The sequence below is a fragment of the Toxorhynchites rutilus genome, chromosome 3 (genome assembly GCF_029784135.1).
Source record: "Toxorhynchites rutilus septentrionalis strain SRP chromosome 3, ASM2978413v1, whole genome shotgun sequence".
NCBI lineage: Eukaryota > Metazoa > Arthropoda > Insecta > Diptera > Culicidae > Toxorhynchites > Toxorhynchites rutilus.
The window spans coordinates 324,506,022-324,527,934 of record NC_073746.1 but is presented as its reverse complement, the minus strand read 5'-3'; the positions used below and the strand labels follow the sequence as shown (position 1 = coordinate 324,527,934).

Below are 21,913 nucleotides of genomic sequence, written 5' to 3'. Positions count from 1 at the left end.
GATGTTTCATTATAAATATGTAATTTATTTTCCCTGTTTAACACGTTGAACGCCGCGTCAGTCACCGGTGACTGACAGTATAACATATAATAATAAAGGTAAATAATATAAGCTCATAAGCATTCCAATTCGAACAGCAAAACCTGCCACTACGATAAGAAACGATGGTCCTAATACGTCTAAAAATGTCCATCCAATTATACAACCGTGGCACCAACGTGTTAAAGAAAAGACGGCACTCCTATAGAATAAACAGATAAATTGGAATTTTTTTTTCGATTTTTCAAAGATGGGTTCTTTGGTACTGAATCGGTATCAGTGGATAGATCCCTATGCCGTTTGGAAAAGCGATTCAACATGGTCGATCTTTTTATAAAGATCGCCCAATCCTGGATCAGTCCACGGCAATCTACGCAGAGCATATCTTATGAACCTTCGTTGAACTGATTCAATCCTTCCGACTACATTTTTAGGAAATTCGCAACAGACTCCAGCTGATCTGATTTAGACTCTCTTGACCTAGTCGAGGCATTCTGACAGTTTGTTTCCGCGAATTATTTGCTTTCCGATAGTTTGTTGAACAGAATATTGCCGAACCTGGCAGTGGAATTTTCAACATTCCACAGAAAACTACTGCTTTCTGCGTACAACATTTAGGCACAAAAAGTGCAAAAGGGTTAGTGGTCCACAAGTTTACATCGTCCTGCGATACCTTCCGTGTAAAACATTGTTTCTTTTTTTTTATCCCATTTATTTATTTATCAGGCTCATTAGCATTTTATCTGTAACAGAGCCGGGTTTTTATCGTGTACATGTACATATGTTTATGTTTCTATAAATTGTAAATTACGCAGTAGAAGTAGTAGCCATTTAGGCGTTAGGTTTTCTGTTCCATTACATTATGGTAAATTACACTCTAGTAGCCATTTCGGCGTAAGGGTATTCTATCTGTTCTTCCATTGTTCAGCAGAGTGGCTACGAAGACCCCCTAACATTGTTTCTTGTCGCCGTCAGCAAACCTGTGGGCCATTTTGTTATCTGCAATGCCACTATGCCCGACAATCCACATGAGGACAGCGTCGGGTACTCCCTGACCGCTTGGACCCGTGGGTGTCTTGGCTGCATCGATGGCGATGACTAGCCGAGTTGGATAACTTTGGAACGTAACCATACACAGCTAAAATTCGAAAGTGGCGCTATCTCTGCTCCAACGCGCGAACTCATTTCCGCCAACTTCTGGCCAGCTACCGTTTCTACCGTGAACCGCTATCTCGACTCAGTAGCTAGTTTTGGCTGATCAGAAAAACGCAGTGATTTTTGTCGCGTCACAATATATTGGGAAGGTGTTTCGATTTCAAGAACAAAAGTTATCATTAGTTAAGGGGTTAATCCTATGCTACGAATTCCCAAAAAGCGAACCAAGTCCAAACGCTTATGTCTGTCACGCAGGAAGCCATTCATCTACTCAGCTGAGCGTCGTACGATATGTAAATGTACCCATTATCCTTATATTATCCGTCACGACACGGTTATCGGATTAGATCCGCTATTTATACGCATACAAATTTAAAACACTTGAAATTAGTGTTTTATGATGTTTGATGCTATGTATTATGTAGTTTATGTACCAATGGATTCACTAAGAGTGAAACTCAATATTGTAGATTCAAAAAATAACTGCAAGCCGATTCAATCAAATTTTTGCACTGTCCGTACTGTTGTGTAAATCGTCACGAACATTTGTTGTTGTTGAACTTTCGTTTCTCGCACCCAAGTGTTGTGCTTTATTTAAACTTTTGTCGTAGTTAATTTATATCGTGAACAATTGTCAAAGACTGTTTAGTGTGAAGCCGAACCTGTCGCTGTCGTAGGGGTAGGGTTTCCCCCGTTGCACATGTGCGTTTCTTAAAAAAAACTACAGTGGTGCTGGTACAGTTTGAACAGTTGCTGGGCCACCGCAATGGCGGGTGCCCCCGGCCCCGCACCTAGTTTGTGGGGCCAACATGGTGGCAGGAACCACCGAATTATTGACGGTAGCTATTCAGGGGCCACACTACCGGATTATATGGATCCCGACGGCAACCATGGAGAACTAACTGTCCTACGGATCACGGGCGTGGACAATAAAGTTGAAGACAAGGCGCTCCCCATCGCGCCTTTTCTCATCCGTAGGTCGATAGAAGACTGTGCCGGGAAAATCGAAGGCGCATTTCCAGAAGGTGGCAGTTCGCAATAAAAAACAAGTGGAGTGTCTGCTGGCACTGACTTGCCTCACGGATGGTACACGAGTACGGGTGTCCCGACACGAGGCCCTATAATCCGTCGCCCATGCAGTGCTTCAAGTGTTGGGCCTTCAGACATACAAAAGGAAAATGTTCGCAGACGGCCACTTGCGGTACTTGCTCCGGAAATCATTAACCTCCAGCGAAGGGCAGTAGATGTCAGCGGCCCGTACTTTGCAGAAATTGCGGATAAGTAGAACACAGTCTTGCTTCCCGTTCTTGTCCGAATTACCGCAAAGAGAACGAAATACAAAAGATCAAGGTGGACCGCGAGGTGGACTATCGCACAGCACGCTCCATCTTTGATGCAGGAAATTTCCGTCCGTTAACCTATGCAAACGCTGTTCGGGAGAGAGGAGGACCAGATTATACGGTGACTCACGAAGCAATCACGGACCAAAGAATCAATGAATTAATGGAAGCAATCGCACAAACAGACACAATTATCGCTAATATGGCTGCCTCTGTGAAACGCAGCGCGCAGAAGCTGCCAAAAACGAAGAGGTTTTCAGACCGTTAGTCTCTAGAATGGACCAGTTGACCTACACCCTTGTGGCTCTGGAGCAGCGTTTGACCCAGAGAGACCAAACCATCGACACACTACAAAAGGAAATCGTCGTCGCCAGATCCCAGTCGACTCGAACCAGCGGCATCGAAACATCCGGTACAGTGCAGTCCGCCAGACCAATTCTCACACCTACAACAAACACGCAGATTTCCACTCCGCCGGCCACAATTGTTCGTGCTCTGGAACCCATTGCAGAAGAAAAGGAGGATTCAACTTTTCAAGACACCAGGCTGGACATCTGCTCAGATGCCAACAGTGATGCGGACGAACAGAATCCCTTCCTACGAGAAACACCCTCACCGTCCACGCCAATACACCGCCCCACTCGGTTAAAAACCATCGCTCCGCCCATGACATACCATCTAACAAACGGAAAATAGATTCTCCATCCAGCGAACCACCTAAGGACATTGGACGTAAAGTGTGGTCAACAAACAAACAGCCCGACCGTCTACCAGCCCTCGGACATCCAATCGCGGGCCAAGAAATGCGAAAACAACAAAATGATGTACATGCAGAGAACCGAATTTCTGCGATAACCTCTTTTTTCAACCCGGAGATCACAGTTCCTTCCCCTTCGCGACAAGGGGAATAAGAACCCCCGGAGTCTCCGGACAGCACGGGCGTCCCCTTACTGGCCTGGAGCCATGGAAGACGCACATCCAAGCCTACAACCGCATCCAAGAGAATAATTAAAACAAAAACAGACAGTATTAAGACTCCGTAAAAAGAAAAGTGCAAATTGAATGTAACTTTATGTAAAATGTCTTATTTATTTTATATTACGGTAACTTTAGCTGCCGTCGATAAAGAGGCGAACCAGCCTAGGAGGCTAAAAACCTCTCAAATAAAGAATAAAAAAAAGCCGATTCAATAAAAATGACAAATGTGTCTAATTTTTGCTAGAGATCTAAGAAATTGATTGATAACACAAGGTCTCTTTATCAATACAATTGACGGCGTAACCCCCGTTAGTTTGGTTTTCCTCAAATTTAATTCGATGTATTTGAGAATCTGTACCCACCACCGGAAGGCCTTCAAAATCACCCGTAATTCGGTTGAAGGGACAAATCCAACGAGGGTTTTACTGGCAAAGATTCTAATAAACCAGTAAAATTTGATATTGCATCGAAGTTCGAAGTCTCTTGATTTATTAGTACATCAAAGTATTTGAATAGGGAAAATTTTCATTTAAAAAAAATTATTGAAGGGTTAGTGATTCATTTCACATGTCACCTATCGCTATGGGACTCGTTTAGATAGGAAATTTATTTGTCAAAGAAAGTTCTTCCGACTTGCACTGGTCGGACTATACGCGTATTTTCGAACTCGCCAGCAATACTAGCTGGAGAAGGCGAAGTTTTCTTTTGCTGTATTACAGTAACGTTCAGCCTATCGACTGGATCGTAACTCAAACGATCAAAATATTTTGTTTACTTTCATTTAGCGACGAATGTCGGCAGAGAGAATTGAACTCGTGACCTTGAGCGTGATAGATACCGATGTTAACCACGCCAGATCGCTTCATTAGAAGACCAAGTTCTTTTATAAACGTTAGTGCCGTCTAAGATGAGGTTCATAAAAACTAATTGTTTAATTCTTGTCGCTCTACTGACAGGTTATGGACCTTTAGAAACATTTTCTTGCTTGGAAGTTTAAAAGTTAATGGAAGATTGACAACGAAGCAATTCTTTGATAAGATGAATCCTAAAAAATCAAGGAAGCTCGCTCAAATATCGAAGCATGTAAAGTTCACGCTGAGGAGGCGATCTGGCGTAGTGGTAACATCCATACCTCTCACGCAGAGATCACGAGTTCAATTCTCACTCCCGACATTCTTCCAAAAATGGAAGTAAAAGTGACGAACCAGCCGAAATGTGTTGAAAGTCACTATAATAGAAAAAAAAAAGTTCACGTTGAAGCTCTGCTGATCCGTGAAAGTTTGTGGAGACTAAACGCGTGTAACTGCTTGGCTGAAACTATTATATCGATTTTTTTTACGTGAAAATCGCCCTGAATCATATTTGTCATAGTTTGTGTTGTGAGATCCCACGAATGTTGACTGACTCATCCAACTGAATTTCTTCGACATCACACCATGAGGGAGTGTCCCACACTTAAGGATAGTTAAGGTGATCAGCTTCAGTCGTAATTTCAACACTGATACCGTTAAATATTTATCATCCTCACTGTCACTGGTTCCGCATATTATCGGTTACACGCACGTTGAAACATTAACCCTTTCGCTACGGACGTCGTCTATAGACGACGTGCGATGAGCTGTGTGTACGAGCGTCGTCTTTAGACGACATGAGAGTGATACTGCACATCGATCACACCAGCGCGATGTGCACATTTTTCGGCGCAGTGCCCCGTACAGCGGTAGCACTCCGGCGGAGCACACTGCCGTATTGAAAGGGTTAGGTCGTTAGGTTCCATTGAGGCGACACTGAACGGCAAGTCGCATCGATCGGTTGGCTGACGGATAGAAGACGATACTATTCGACACGCCAATAGTGTAGAGGGATTGGATTGTCGCATTGTATTGCTGTGAACGAATGATATTTTCAAACTTTTGATATTCATTCAACAAAATTATATTCGCAAAGCTGGCAGCGCTTCGTCGCCATTCGCATTGTGTATGTATTGGCGCTGAGCACATATATTGTGTGATGAATAGAACCCCCTGGAGAACGAATGAACGGGGCAAACGCTACCACTAGCAGCAGCAGCGCGCTTTTGCCGTTTGGTGCCCGCCGTCGTCGTTTTTTTCGCTGCAAGAAGAAGACGAAGGTGCACGGGAAAAATCGATGGTGGGATCTGCGAGAGTGGCTGCAAAGAAAAAGCTTGTGTTGTACAGCTCAATTCTGATGCGTCATATGACCAAGTTGTGTTGCCGCTACCGCTGCGGGCTCACCTCGTATTGCCTGAATAGGAAAAGTTTCGTGACATGATGAGATGAGGACAGTAGCCAGCTAGAAAGAGACGGGTCTCGGATTAGAATTATTTCTAATATAACTCGTCGGGTTACAACCATGTTTTTGCTGCTGAAATTTAGTGGAAATCATTTCCTTTCCAGTCACTTAGCCGGATCATTCTAGAACACCTGAGTAATGACCCACTGAATTTATGTACAACTAATGTTGTTTTTCTCCAAACCCCGCCGTTAACAAGCTCCGACAGGTAAATTCAACTGCTCCCATTTGAGACAACTGCGGCAAATGCTGCTCCCTGTGCTGACATGTGGCCTACACCACGAGCGAACAATTGTTAATTTTTTTGGTGCAATCCCGCATGTGCCATATCTCCGTCAAAAATATTCGCCAATTCACAAAAAAAAACCCACACAAGCAGATACCGTCCGCTTTGTGGGGTGTCCACAACACATCCACACATTCGCGCCGCGGATTGTTTGTGTGTCCGTAAGAAGTGTAATTACCGCATCGATTCCACATCGAATTCACCGTCTCCTAACAGAAGAAGCAAGAATTGAGCGCGCGGCACCGGCGAACATACGAATGAACTGAACACCGGTCAATGCGCGAGGAAGGAAAAATCAAGACGGAAAGGAGGCAACCATAAAAACTGAATCTCCACAACAGGCGCGCGCGAATGACGCGACTACTAAAAAGGAGCAACGGAAAGCCGTTGTAGGCCCCGTCGTCACTCACGTTGCGGAGCACAAGCGCAATGACATTTTATGGACGCCCCAATATCGTCGGTCGTCAGTTATTCAAGAAAAATTCCCGGACACATCCAGAAAGAAAGTAGAAGGCAGGTGGGGAGTAGGAGGGTACATAACGATTATGGCCAAGTGTTGCGTCATTCCGAACAAAATCCACACTGTCACAGGCGACTGATATTTTACTTCCTTTTTGGCTGGGATTACCCAACGGCAAGAAGGATAGCATTGAAAATAGTCAAAATGTCATCCACTGTTGCTAGGAAAAATGGAAATGTAATCGTTCCACAGTGAGTTTGATTCTGCGCAGAATGGTATCACATTTCTGTGTGATGCCCGAAGGAAGCAATCGAAAAGAGGCAAGGATGGAAAAGAACCGTCGGAGTTCCATTTGCCAGAGGGAGAAAGAAGCCTGTTGGCTGGCTGGTTGGCGGCGGTGCTTAGTGATAAATAAAATAAACTTTAATAAAGATTGGTATGCACACAACGACGGTGGTGTGGTGGTGGTACGGTGCACCCTCCCGCTTGTTCGTCCTTTTCCATCCGTTTTCCGCGGAACCGGGGTTTATGGAAGATTTCGAGTTTGACACGGATTCGAAGTTTGCTTATCCCATAAATAAGAAAAGCCACAGCGGCATACAGAAGGACATACGGGTAGGGGAAAATGAAAACGCGATGGGAAAAAGGAGTCTGTATAGCCGAGAGCAGCAGTAGCTCGGGTTGAAGTGTGGTATTCAAGCTCTGCATTGTGGTGAAATATGGGAAACTTTTCGTTCGGTTCCAAATCAAAGTAGAAAATTTGCGAATGGAATTTTGTTCTGACACACGACAAGGGAGCGCGAGGAAATTATATAATTTGATTGCCCAAGTTTTCATCCGTAAACACAGAATCATCATACGTCTTCTTTTGCAGTGGCAGATTTGCGAACATGGGCATTGAGGTATTTTCGAAGATGGAATAATTTACACCAGCGCAGAAGAACATTGGTACGGGGCTTTTTACGACTTTGAAATATTGTTGGTAGTAGTTGGATTTAAGAAAGCAACGGCTCGAAGAAATAAGATTCAGAAGTCATCAACATTGTCGAGAGAATCATATTCGAAAAATTGATTATTGATTGATTGATTGCAAGTAATGCATCATAGAACCTAAAATTGAACAGGCGCGACTTTTCAGTTGTCGTAAATATTCCAATTGACGATGTCTCAATTTGCAAGAAAATGAAAATCGATTCATAAATCTCGATTACGAAATGTGAAAAATACAATGTCCTTTTTACGTAGAACATATTCAACGTGAACAGAATGTCGTACAATATATACAAACTTCATCATGTATGCTACGCGATTGTAAACTTCAACAAGATTTTCAAGTTCAATCACTTATCCAACTGATTAATGCTGTGTAACATAACTCGAATTTATTTGCGACTTTCTTGTTTTATTTAGTTTAGTTGTGTTTATTCATAGCGTAAAAACGAGAAAAAATATCAAAGGCAATTAGGAACTGAAGGCATAGCCCTTGAAAACATTTTTCATGGGATATTTTTGCAGTACTCTTTTCGTCCTTTCGATTGAGTCGTCAATTCATTTAAAATTGTTAAACGCCTGTACGGAAATATTTGTCGATCCATTTTTTCTTAGAACCTCAAATGAGAGTTGTATGGTGAACATGTGAATAAAAATAGCAATTGTGCGTTTTCATTGCGAATATAGGGTCTGATCACGAACCTCACTTGTATGCAAGGCAGAGGCGACGCGTGACAAACTGAGCTACCTGTTCAATTCCATTTGCAACATTAAAACAACAGTATTGCGATGACAGATTTTAACATTTTTATTTCTCAACATTAATATATATATATAGTAAAACTAGTTTTGGTGCGGTTTTTTATTTTATTTATTTTATTTTATTGTGTGGTATTTGAAAGAAAATGAAGTAATCGCTCATGTTTTTCTATTTTTTATATGAATTTTATCGCTCTACATAGGGACTGGTCAGTTAATTCCCATTCTCATGTTTTGTTTTGTTTGTTTTAAGGTGTCAGTAGGAGCTTATTGACAGGAGCAAAGAGTTGATTTTATGTTCTGCGCGAGGGAGTAGGTCGCTCATGAAAGTGAAAAAAGGAAATCGAATGTTGATCACTGTTGCGACAGCACGAAACAGAATTCCGGTTCTTTGAACTTTATTTAGGAAAGTTAAAAAATCCCTTCATGGGAAAAACAAATAGGTTAGTTTTTTTACATTTTTTCAATTCGGCTTGCCTACTCACGTTTAGTGTCGTCCTATACTCGCACTACGCAACGTTGATCTTTTTTCAATAGCTAATACAAATTTTAAGCTGGATTCAAATGGATAAAGTATTCTTACAAATTCGAAGAAATTCAAGATAAATTATTTACCTGCACAAGCTAGCTGATTTCTTTTACTCTTACTGATTTGATTATTTTTTCTTCACATGACAGCTAATAGGGTGCGGCTCTCCAAAATCGATTCAAGGTTGTTGGACTAAAGGTTCGTCACACGCAGAGGTGTGACATTCCCCCCCGTACGGCACACGTCTTCGGGTGGCTTACTATCTCCAGAACCTACGTCCAGCACAGCAATCTTTACCGCTGGCCTCTCGAGGATCCCATTCGTAGTTTGTACCGTCACTCGTCTCACCTGACCGTCTTTAGCCTGCACCACTCCTATAACGCGTCCCTTTGGCCATACATTGCGCGGCAGAGCGCTGTCCACGATGACAACTACGTCACCCAACTGAATTGGTCTTACGGGCTTGAACCATTTAGTTCGTCGTGTCAACGTTGGGAGGTATTCTGAAATCCACTTCTTCCAGAGATTGTTGGCGTAGACTTGTGACGTTTTCCACGACTGCTTGATGGTAGAGACTCCGTCATCATACGCGATCGGTGGTTTGTTGCCGTCAAACGAGCCTAACAAAAAGTGGTTAGGTGTTAATGGGGAAGCTTCTGCGTCATCCAACGGTATGTGGGTGAGCGGACGAGAGTTAACCATCATCTCGATCTCCATTAATACGTTCCTAAGAATTTCGTCGGAAAGCGTACGTTGTGGTTTAAATTGATCGAGCAGCTTTTTGACCGATTGTATTAATCGTTCCCAGCAGCCCCCAAAGTGTGGAGATGCTGGTGGATTAAATTTCCAGGCAGTATTTGGTGTGACGAAATAGGTCATTACTTCATTTTGATCAACTTGCTTTAAAGCTTCAAGTAACTCTCGATTGGCGCCTATAAAATTTGTTCCGCGGTCGGACAAAAACTCGATGGGTGCTCCACGGCGCGCTATAAAATTCCGCACAGCCAGGATACAGGAGTCAGTCGTCATAGTGTGTGCGATTTCTATGTGTATGGCTCTAATGGTCATACAGGTGAATAATACACCCCATCGCTTTTCGACCCGTCTACCAACTGCAACAAGAAGCGGGCCGAAATAGTCTATTCCGGTATGCGCAAATGGTCTAGAGAATGCCGCGAGCCGCGCAGCTGGAAGATCTCCCATTATAGGGGTCTGTGGTTTAGCAAAATTTATCTTACAGTATTGGCAATTACGTCGAGCACGGTTGTATTCAGACCTTAGCTGCGGAATATAATATTTCTGACGAATTCCATTCAGGGCCGTCTGATGATTTAAATGTCGATATCTTTCGTGGTAATCTGTTATCACTAAGCTAGTGAGGTAGTGGCGTTTCGGAAGAAGGATCGGACGTTTACTACTTTCATCGATGAATTGGCAGGCGTCCACGCGACCACGCATACGTAATACACCGTGAACATCGATAACCGGCGTTAATTTATACAAAGAGCTGGATGTCGGCAAGACGGTCTTAAGTACATTGGCTTCCGAGCCAGCGGCAGTCAAAATGCGAATTTCATCTGGAAACATTTCTCGCTGTACTTGTCGGTAGATGAACTGTTCCGCGTTATGTAATTCGCTTTGAGTGAGCGGTCCAAGTTCCAGACCTTCTTTTCGTACCTTACGTTGTAGATTTGCGCGATATCGGAAGACAAACGCCATGGTTCTGAGCAACCGTGTCCACTGTTTAAAATTCTGGAAACAAATAATTGGTTCTTCCACAGTATGATGTAGCATATGCGTACGGAGTTCCTCTTTCGTTGTTCCTGGATCAGTATTGTCCACTGGCCAATTGTTTTCTGGCTCCCACAAAAAGGATGGTCCACGGTACCAACGGCTAGTTGGATTAAAATCTGGCAATTTCTGCCACTTAGTACCTTCATCAGCCACGTTGAGACGAGTAGAAAGCCATTTCCATTCAGCCACATCTGTTGTTTCCAAGAGTTCTCCGATCCTGGTAGCCACGAAAGAACTGTACCGCCGGTGATCTGATCGGAGCCAGCACATGACATCTCGCGAATCTGTCCAGAAAAAACGTTTCGCTATTACCAATCGATGAGATTTGACGATACTGTCGGCTAAGCGTGCCCCCACAACAGCAGCCTGTAGCTCAAGGCGGGGAATGGAAAGATATTTCAGTGGCGCAACACGTGTTTTTGATCCTATCAGCGCGCATTCGATTTTTCCATCCTCTTCGAATCTGAAATAAGCAACAGCTGCTAGTCCTTTTTCACTCGAATCGACGAACATGTGTAACTGGACCCGGTTGGTATCTGTTGACGAAGTTAGATGGCGGTAACAGCGAGGAATCTGCACTGCTTTTACATTTGGAAGAATTCGGATCCATAACTTCCACTTATCCTCCAGCAACGATGGGATTTGGTCATCCCAAGCTATACCAGACCTCCATATATCCTGCAGTAGGATTTTCAAGTGCATAAGAAAGTTTGCTATGAGGCCCATCGGATCGTATATCGACATCAATGTCTTCAGAACCTCCCTTTTCGTTGGGGTTCTTAATCCTGCGAGCAGCTCTGGATCGTGTTTTGTTGAGAGCTTGAATGTAAAATTGTCGGTAGCTGTGCACCACCACATACCGAGCACCTTTTCTGTGGCCATCTCTGCGGTGAGGTTTAAATCTTTTTCTGTTGGTTCTCCGTCATGCAGGCGCTCCAGGATTGCGCTTGAGTTAGATAGCCAATTACGTATATGGAACCCCGCTTGTGAATGAACGTAGCGCACTTCAGTGGCCAGCTTCACTGCTTCATCTTCATTCTCGACGCTCGTCAGCATATCATCGACGTAGTGATCGTATTTTATGCATTCTGTCGCTCGTGGAAATTGCTGCTGGAACTTGTCGGCATTGTGGTTTTTTACGTATGCTGCGCAGCTGGGAGAGCACGCCGCACCGAATGTCATTACTCTCATTACGTAGACGTCCGGCTCACGACTGCTGTCTCCGTTCCGCCATAGGAACCGCTGGCTGTGTTGATCCTCCTCCTTCACTAGTACTTGGTGGAACATCTCACAAACGTCACCAGTGACTGCGTAACGAAACTCACGGAATCTGTGAAGCACGGACAACAGTGATGCTAGCTGATCCGGACCAGTAAGTAAAACAGAGTTCATCGATATTCCTTTTACAGCGGCTGCTGCGTCCCAGACGATTCGGAATTTGCCGGGTTTGTTCGGATTGACGACTGGAAATATTGGCAAGTACCATGTCCGGGGGTGTGCTTCCGAAATCTCATTCGGCGATAAACGTCTGATGTACCCGTTTTGCTCATACTCAGCAATCTTCGTTCGCATTGATTCAGCCAGATCCGCATCACGGTTCATCCGTTTCTCCAAGCAAATTAGCCGTCGTAGAGCCAGTGTCTTGTTATCTGGTAAGCGAGTCTGATCCGTACGCCACAGCAAACATGTTTCGTAACGAGTTCCCTTCAGTAGCGTTTCCGTGGAGAGCAAGTTCAAGGCGCGTTCGTCGTCTTTGGACAGCAACGATTTGTTTGTCTTATAAATTCCGAGAGAATCGATCGAGAAATATTCTTTCAATTCAGCATTCATTTTATCGTCCCGTTGACATGAACAGATGTGAAAATTGTGATGCCCTTTGTAGTCCGAGCTGGCGCAGACTGTTCCGGCTGTTGTCACGCACAGGCCATACACAACCCAACCGAGGCGTGTTTTGGATGCAATAGGTTGATGGTTCATTCCCTCACGGCTGGCCAGCGCGTGGCCCAGATGGCAGTTGTCGATACCAATAAGGATTCTCGGTGATACTTGCTCGTATGACTCCAAGGGCAGTCCTCCTAGGTAGCTGTAGCTATACGTCAACTCCGGTACCGAAACCGACTGTCGTGGGAGAGACAAGTTTCGAACAGTATGCACTTTTGGAAGTACATATATCTTATTCTGATTCTGAGTTCCGGAAATCTTCAGTGCAAGTTTCACTGAACCGTTTTCCTCTCTTCGTTGTCCGCCCGTCCAATTCAAACACAATGGGTGGGGCGTGCCTTCGAGATCTAATTCCTTCATCAAACTCGCCTCCATGAATGTGGCTGACGAACCATCGTCGAGGAAAGCATACGTGTTCACTGTTTTCCCTTGAGCGTGAACCGTCACAGGAATATAACGGAAAAGAACGTGTCCATTAGGCTTTAGGTGAGTGTTACAGCTTTGCACCGAACTCGCTGCATTCGATTGAGGAGCAACAGATCGATTGTACCTGGCGTCTTCGTGTAGCAGTTGGTTATGCATATATGTACATCCATTTTTACCGCATTGAGCTTTTACTCCACACGCTCCAAAATGCTTCTGTAGGCATTTCTTACACAATTTTTGTTCTTTAATCACAGTCCAACGAGCGCCGACGTTCATGTTCAGGAATCTTTGACATTTCTCTAGACCGCTGCAGTTGTCCTGACATAATGTACATTCCCTGCGTGGAGCAAATGAGGGTTTCATCGAGGTTTCGTTGTCATCTGAGTTTTCATCATCTTCCAAATGGACGTTAATGTAATTGCGGCTCCGTTTTTCCGATTTCGAAAGGCTCAATGAAGGAACTGACACGATGCTCGCGGCTTCCACCAACTTACCAAGCCACTCCGCGAAATCAGACAATGTCACTTTGTCTTTTGTTTGTCTGTGATACGCCCAGCTGAGTTTGATAGTAGCCGGTAATCGTTCGGTGAGCTCCTGCAACAGTGCAACGTTGCATAAATATTCATCGAGCCCAGATGCCGTGATAGTCGCGCACACGTTTTGAACGGCCACTCCAAAATCTATAACCGTATTCAATTTCTCCGCTTTCGGTGACGGCATCTCTCTAATTTTGCTGATAAGCGAATGGACGATTATCTCGGGTCTTCCAAATAGAGTCCGCAATGTCGAGATCACCCCAGGGACGTTTGACGGGTGTAATAGTCGACATCGCACCGCGTCTAATGCCTTTCCTTTGAGGCTTCGCTGAAGCCGCAGCATGTTTTCCTCGTCACTATATCCACACATTCTGGTCGAGCTCTGGAAACTAGCTATAAAAAGCGGCCACTCTTCTGGATTGCCGGAGAACGTTGGCAAGTCACGGGTTACCGCTTGACGGGCTGCAAGTTGGCTTCGACTAAGTTCGAAATCGGAATTGGGTGGTAATATGTGTTGCACAACAGGATCGATATAATCGCGCATTGAACGGAAATCTGTTATTCTGGGATCGAGCTCGGTAGATTTCCTGCGTGTGGTCTCAGCATTGCGACTGTGAAACCTTTGTAGTAACGCACTTTTCTCCTCCAGATGTTTTCTTTCCATAGCTTGCTTTTCTTCGAGCAGCTCGAGCTCCTTTGCGAACAGAATCTCTTCCTGTTCTGGAGTGGACAAAGTCATAGCACTTGTCTTTTTTATAGCTCCGGTAACTTTGGCACCATACTGGTCTTGCATTATTTCTTCCGATCGCGGTTCTTTCGGTCCTAGCTCCTCTTTACATTTCTTTTGCTGAGCCTTCAGTGCATCGAAGTGCTCTCTTTCCCGCAAAACGCTCTCGAATAGTAGCTGCTGTTTCTCTAGCTTCTCCTGTAGTTGTCGGACTTGCTCCCGGAGAAATTTCTCCGATGGTGAAACGTTTGCTCCAGTTAGGCCTGTAGCACCTCCAGCTAGTGGGGTCGAACATTCGGCTGGGATCTGAGCTGTCATTGTACGGCACCTTTCACAGCTCCAATCACGGTCCTGAACGCTTTCATCGACGCCTACACACACAAAGTGGTACCACCGTCCACACTCGTCGCAAGCCACCATATGGCTGTCATCCGGAAGTTGGCATAATCCACAGCTTACTTCCCGGGATGTGTTTACTAATGCAGAAACAGTTTCTTTACGACCGTCGTTCCTCGGCATGCTGATGTATTCTTCCGATCCCGTTGCCAGGTGTAAACGGATTTTTTAATGTTGCGACAGCACGAAACAGAATTCCGGTTCTTTGAACTTTATTTAGGAAAGTTAAAAAATCCCTTCATGGGAAAAACAAATAGGTTAGTTTTTTTACATTTTTTCAATTCGGCTTGCCTACTCACGTTTAGTGTCGTCCTATACTCGCACTACGCAACGTTGATCTTTTTTCAATAGCTAATACAAATTTTAAGCTGGATTCAAATGGATAAAGTATTCTTACAAATTCGAAGAAATTCAAGATAAATTATTTACCTGCACAAGCTAGCTGATTTCTTTTACTCTTACTGATTTGATTATTTTTTCTTCACATGACAGCTAATAGGGTGCGGCTCTCCAAAATCGATTCAAGGTTGTTGGACTAAAGGTTCGTCACACGCAGAGGTGTGACAATCACGAATGGAATCATTAGGATTTGGGTTATTTTCTAAAGCAATTTTTTTTCACTATCCACCACATAACAATTTTTTTTTCAAATTGTTTAGCGAACACGATTTTTTTGTGCGGTCCCTATCATCCGCACAAAAACAGGTTTGCCTGTATAACAAAGGAATCCTACGGTCAACTATGAGCGCAAACTTATCAATGAATTCCTCATAGAATAAGACATCTGCCTCATGTCATAAAGATAATCTTTTCCCACAGTCATCATCATAATTCCGAATAACCGTTTCTGGTCAGATCTCGACCGCAAATAATTCTTGATCCGTCGAACAACAAAAAAAGTTCTTTCAACGGATGCCGTTGTATTAGGCAATGTCAGTAAAATTCTGGCCAGCCGTTTCGGAAACGGTTTGATGCAGGTTTTGTCCAACGATAATCGGAATAATGACTATAATTTCAAAAGAACCGTCAGCTTATTACAAAGCTTTGCTTCATCGAATTTCAAATGGTATGAAATAAGCATTTTCAAATTCCCAGTGGGTAATGCGACATCGAAGTCGGCAATTTTTTTTGTGATTCAACAAAGCGACGAATTTGTATCTAATTCCTTAAACCGTTTCGTCATTTCGTCAATAATTTTGTCTGTAATCTATTCACATAAACGACGACAATTGATGACATTACTATCAATCATAGTTTCGCCAGATACATCAATTGCATTTTTGAGCGCACTATCGGAATGATGATCTGCTTTGAGCTCCTCTATAGAAGCAAGGCAAGCCTTGGCGATACGCACAAATTCTACTACGTTTAATTCCTTTTTTTTGAAAAAATTGATAAAGAACATCCGTATGTGCAAAAATATTGGTAAAAAGTTTTAGCAAGTATACAGTGTTGAACTCAAGCATGAATGCGTGAGGACCTCTGGATGTAGTAAAAGTTACAGCATCGAAGATACTGTCGGTAAATCTCACCCAAACATTCATTAATAGATGCATAATTCAAATCATCTATTTTTGCCTACATTTGGTATTTTGGTCTCCATAAATTGCTTCAATGTCTCGCTACGTTTTGACGACTGCGAGAAAAATGCCGCAAGAGATGAGATCGTATTGAAAAACCTTGACGTTTTCTTGTTGTTTGTGCACGAGTGAAGCAAAACCAAGTTCAATACGTGTGCGCGACAGTGAATAAATCCAGTGAATGTTTGCGCACCAGATTTATCTCCCGATATTACAGTAGCGCCATCATAGCTCCGGGCCACAATTTTGTCAGCATTAAGACCAAAGTACGCAGCTATTTCATCCACATGTCCGGCCAATGCAGCGGAGGTTTTGAAACGTAAGCAGTGATGATGATGATGATGGATTAAAGAGACTTTAAACTCTGGGAGTTCATTCGTCTCTTCAACGTAAGCAGAAATACGTGTACTATATGTACCGGGTTCAAGTTGTCGAATGAACAAAATCGATGAAAACGCTCGAATTAAAACCACACATCAACGCAGAATACCACCACATCCACAGAAATCATGAATGATGATGATGATGTTGGATTAAAGAGGCTTTAAACTTTTCAGTTCATTCGCCTCTAAATCATGAATGAGTTGGTTCGCTCTTTTATTTGTATCATGCTCGCTCGGGGTGTTTGGCGCTGTGTACTCTCGCGGTCTCGTGCCCTCTCTCAAATTTTAATGACGTCAGGAATAGGAAGAGAAACAGAAAGGGAAACGATGACAACTACGAACAAACACTGAAGAATGGTGGTGTGTATTTTCCATCGTTTGCATCGGTTTTGTTCAGCAGAAATATTGAACCGAAAACGTCATTTTTACGCAAGGCGGCGCATTAGTAGTAGTGATCGTTTCATACGTAGTTGACTGTGTTTGCTCTGTGTTTGGATGACGAGTTCAGATGAATGGTTTGAACCCGGTAGTTATTACTGCTTATTTCGTACCGTTAAAGCTGTGCTGCGCGCGGGTTGGGGTGTATTCAAATGTAATTATCAGATTATATTAAAATCTGATAAAAAATATATGGAAATATGGATATGGAAAAAATATATTGTATGTAGTTTGAAAATATAAAATAGATATATAAATATATACAAATATTTGATATTAAAAATGTATATTCCTCGCGAAACAGAGAGTTTGAAATCTCAGAGGCAGAAAGTAGAGCATAGACCGAGGAGGAGACTCAACGGTTATAAATTTTTAATACATTCCTATAAAAAATATTTGCAGGATTTCTTAACCACTTTCTGAATAGAGTTGGTTGGTAGCAGTGATGAAACGGATAGTGGTTTGGCAGGATACCGGATACCGGATATCCGGCCAGCTTCGAGGCTGGATAGCCGGATATTCGGTTCTTTATTAGCAAATACGAAATTGAGAGAAACGGCATGTGACATGGTGCAAATAAAGTGTTAAATGTAAGAAAGAAATAAACACATTCTTAAATAAAAATTTTGAACGAATATTAAATTGATAAGTGTCCAATTTAGCTTTGCGCAGCGAAGCGATATCCCGATATCGTAACCAATGATGTTATACCGAGGTGTGATTATTGCTAATTGAAAAAAAAATCCTATTTAATTGAGTATCACAAGTGTTCCTACAAGGAATTTAGAACTGTTTAATTCTGATAATGGTTTTTTATTATCATAAATAGATTTTTGTGAGTATTGAGATCAGTGCTTGGAAATATCTGTATCACATCAATCTTTTCAGCTGAATTTCCGGCCACATTCGATCATTATACCATTGCATTCGGGATACCGAAAATGAACCAACGCCAAACCTCACGATCACAGCAAGCCACTCACAGTTGATTCATCCATTTTTTTTCATTCTGTTTTTCGTTCCGTTCTGCGTTCACGGAATGTGAGCAAAACAAAATATCCCTAGTTTTGTCATTCATTGACATTAACATACTAGTTCATTCACTATCAGCATCGTTCTCGGACACTGACGAAACGGAGAAATTCGTTGAGGAAGATAAGAAAGTACAGAATGCTCATAATAGTGACAATAAATTAAATTGTTCAAGCATGCAAGGTTTCCGTCTCAGTTAAATTGCTTTCATTTTACATAGTGAATATGCAGTTCCAAATCCACTTGTCAGAAATGCTTCAAAAGAAGAATTCCGATGTAAAAAATACCGTCTTGACTCAAATTTCAAACATTTAATTTTTTTTAAATTCTGAACACACGAACATAAAATGGTGGTGTCCAAGACACGACCGCAATGGGAATATTTCGAGCTTCCTTTTGCAAACGGATCAAACTATGCTATAGGATTAGCGGATGAAATTGCCAACATCTAGCTTTGGCTGACATAGCTTGCATTCGCTGCTTGGATCGATTCTGCAGAATGCCCCCTCGCCGTCCAAGCCTAAGCAATCCTTAGCTGTGAGTGTGCATGCAGATCTTGCTCTTTTGTTGGCATTTCCGCTTGCGCCACCGATTTGCGTTGCCCTCTCGGAGTAACTTCAAAAACAACTGAATAAGCAAGGCACTGACTTAATGAGAAAATCACACACATATCGGGATATTGAAAATGAACAGTTCGAACATTCCTGACAATTCAATGGCAATGAATGAATGTGAATGAATTCTCATGACTCAAGCTTTAAGGAAAGCTCAGAGAGCACAGAATGAATATGAATGAACACAGTTGTAAATTTGTTTGCCGTCGAATGAATGACAGTAGCATCGACAAGCAAAATAAACGCGTTACACTGATAAAAATATATTTTCAATGTTGCTTAACAAGCTCAATATTTCCAAGCTCTGATTGAGATATTTCGAATACTGGCCGAGTAAGAGTAATAGTTACATGCAATCAGCAATCAATTATTTTCATTGAGATTGAACTTTGTACTGTCTTCAGGGATGGTAGTCTGAGAGAGGGCACACTTAACTACAAATCGAAATTATTATGATCGGTGACAAATTCACTAATTTGAAGACTCAACAACTGTTGGGCTTGGTGGAGAAGTGCGTTGGGCTTTTATATATTCGAGGTAATTCCACATGTCCCTACATAAAAAAAAGTATTTGGATAAGGACGAGACTTCACAAAAAACCCGAACTTATTTCGTATGAGAACATCTTTAAACGCTGGCGAGGTCGTTCTTACTACTTGGAAGAAGATCGGAATTATACGATTCCAACCTTTTCAGACTCGAGGTTCAGGTCAGACCATTGAGGTGTTCTTAAAACGTAAACAGACAGACAAAAAATCATTACAATCAGAATCATTTTACAAAAATATTATGAGACGAATCTTCTGAGAATAACAGATCATTGCCGTCTTCAACGAAACGTTAAACGAAACGAAAGCGATGGAACTGAATGAAACTTTGATTATATGAGTTGATAATAATTCAATTTCAATAACATTTTGACATGACACATATATTATGATAAAGGGTGTGTCACATCAAATTGCATCACGGAAAAAACGCTGTAGAAATTCGCCCAGTAGACCGATCCTTTTGAAAATTTTAGACAGTAAAATAAAATCTATTAAACAACTTTTGGCATTTTATTTTTATTCATACTTCGAGCCCAAGCCCGTATGCTCGCACCTTCCTCTTTACCCCGTCCATAAGGTTTTGTACAACGTCAGGTTGTAGTTTTTTTTGAACAGAAATCCATTTTCTCTTGAAGTCCTCCTCCGATTTGACAACTTTTGGGTTCTTCCGGAGGGCCTGCTTCATAATCGCCCAATATTTCTCTATTGGGCGAAGCTCCGGCGCGTTGGGCGGGTTCATTTCCTTTGGCACGAAGGTGACCCCGTTGGCTTCGTACCACTCCAACACGTCCTTTGAAAAGTGGCACGAAGCGAGATCCGGCCAGAAGATGGTCGGGCCCTCGTGCTGTTTCAATAGTGGTAGTAAGCACTTCTGTAGGCACTCCTTAAGGTAAACCTGCCCGTTTACCGTGCCGGTCATCACGAAGGGGGCGCTCCGCTTTCCGCAAGAGCAGATCGCTTCCCACACCATGTACTTTTTGGCAAACTTGAATAGTTTCTGCTTGCGAATCTCCTCCGGAACGCTGAATTTGTCCTCTGCGGAGAAGAACAACAGGTCCGGCAGCTGACGAAAGTCCGCTTTGACGTAGGTTTGGTCGTCCATTACCAGGCAATGCGGCTTCGTCAGCATTTCGGTGTACAGCTTCCGGGCTCGCGTCTTCCCCACCATGTTTTGCCTTTCGTCGCGGTTAGGAGCCTTCTGAACCTTGTATGTACGCAGGCCCTCCTGCTGCTTGGTCCGCTGGACGAATGAACTTGACAAATTCAGCTTATTGGCGACATCCCGGACCGAACTTCTCGGATCACGTCTAAACTGCTTAACTACGCGCTTGTGATCTTTTTCACTGACGGAGCATCTCTTTTTGCCGTTCTTCACCTACCGGTCGATGGTTAGGTTCTCGAAGTATCGGTTTAGTACTCTGCTGATCGTGGATTGGACGATTCCCAGCATCTTACCGATGTCCCGATGTGACAACTCCGGATTCTCGAAATGAGTGCACAGGATTAATTCACGACGCTCTTTTTCGTTCGACGACATTTTTCCAAATTTACGAAAAATTGACAGTGAAGCATGGCCAACGTGATCTATACACTCTTATCTGATTATAAGCGAAAGCTGAAGATATAATTCCTAAAAATTAAATTTCTACAGCGTTTTTTCCGTGATGCAATTTAACGTGACACACCCTTTATTGTTAGTTTTGATTTCATTGATTATATTGGGGATTCCGCCACCCATCGTTTGCCTAGTTAAAAAATGTAAACTACAACACTTTTACCTAGCGATTTTCTATATGTTATGAATGAAACAATGTAAAATGATGATTTTCTAACCTTTTCAGCGTAGAAATTGGAACTGTCTTCAGGGATGATAATCTGCGAGAGGGTACACTTACTTCACTTCACGAAACTGAACTAAACTTTACACGTGAAGCTCGCGACTTGTTTTTGCAACAGATTCAATGAAGTGGCAAATGAAAATGATAGCGTCGCGTTCAGGAAAAAAAAATCCATTGCTAACGAAATCGACTGTTATACGAAAACATTTCGAATCAATCTCAATTACGATCCTTATATTTGGGGGTCATTAAACTCTAAGCAGTACCCCCAACTGGCAAGGTTTGCTAGAGCTTGTCTTTCAGCTCCTTGCAGTAGTGTTTACAGTCAAAGTTTGTTCTATGGAGCTGGCTTGGTGTACGAAGCAAAGCGTAATCGGTCGGTTGTTAAATTTTTAATCAAAGTGATAGCGTTGTGTTAGTGAGAAATTATTCATTTTTTTCTAATATCCGGTATCCGGCCGGATAAAAAATATTGGCAGAATACATCGGATACCGGATAGCTACCAGATATCCGTTTCATATCTAGTTAGATCATTTCTAATACATGCGAGACGAGTTTGGAAAATTCGAACAGTAAGTGTTTGTAATTTTTTGTGTTCAACACTTCCAATTCCTCGTTATCCAAATTTGAACATGATGTTCGAAATGTTCATAACTTTTTCTACGATTACACTACTTTGTCATCACTACTTTGCTCACTTTCCATTGTATTTTAACGCTGTCTAATGAACCTTGTGAGAATAAAAAGGCAACAAAAGTGTGCGTCCGAGGAAAAGCATGTTTCTCACTAAATAATCAATTAATGCTT

The 21,913-nt window shown here is 42.6% G+C and overlaps 1 protein-coding gene and 1 long non-coding RNA gene across 2 annotated transcripts in view; one reads left to right on the top strand and one right to left on the bottom strand.

Moving 5' to 3' along the window:
- The window catches only part of LOC129775251 (14-3-3 protein epsilon), a 54,585-nt gene that overhangs the window by 3,010 nt on the left and 29,662 nt on the right, over positions 1 to 21,913 (top strand). The window lies entirely within an intron of this gene.
- On the bottom strand, positions 2,642 to 6,195 carry LOC129775252 (uncharacterized). The gene is made up of 3 exons (XR_008742901.1): positions 5,885 to 6,195; positions 5,768 to 5,825; positions 2,642 to 5,682 (listed from the first exon to the last, which is right to left on the bottom strand). It is a non-coding gene; the product is annotated as an uncharacterized LOC129775252 (long non-coding RNA).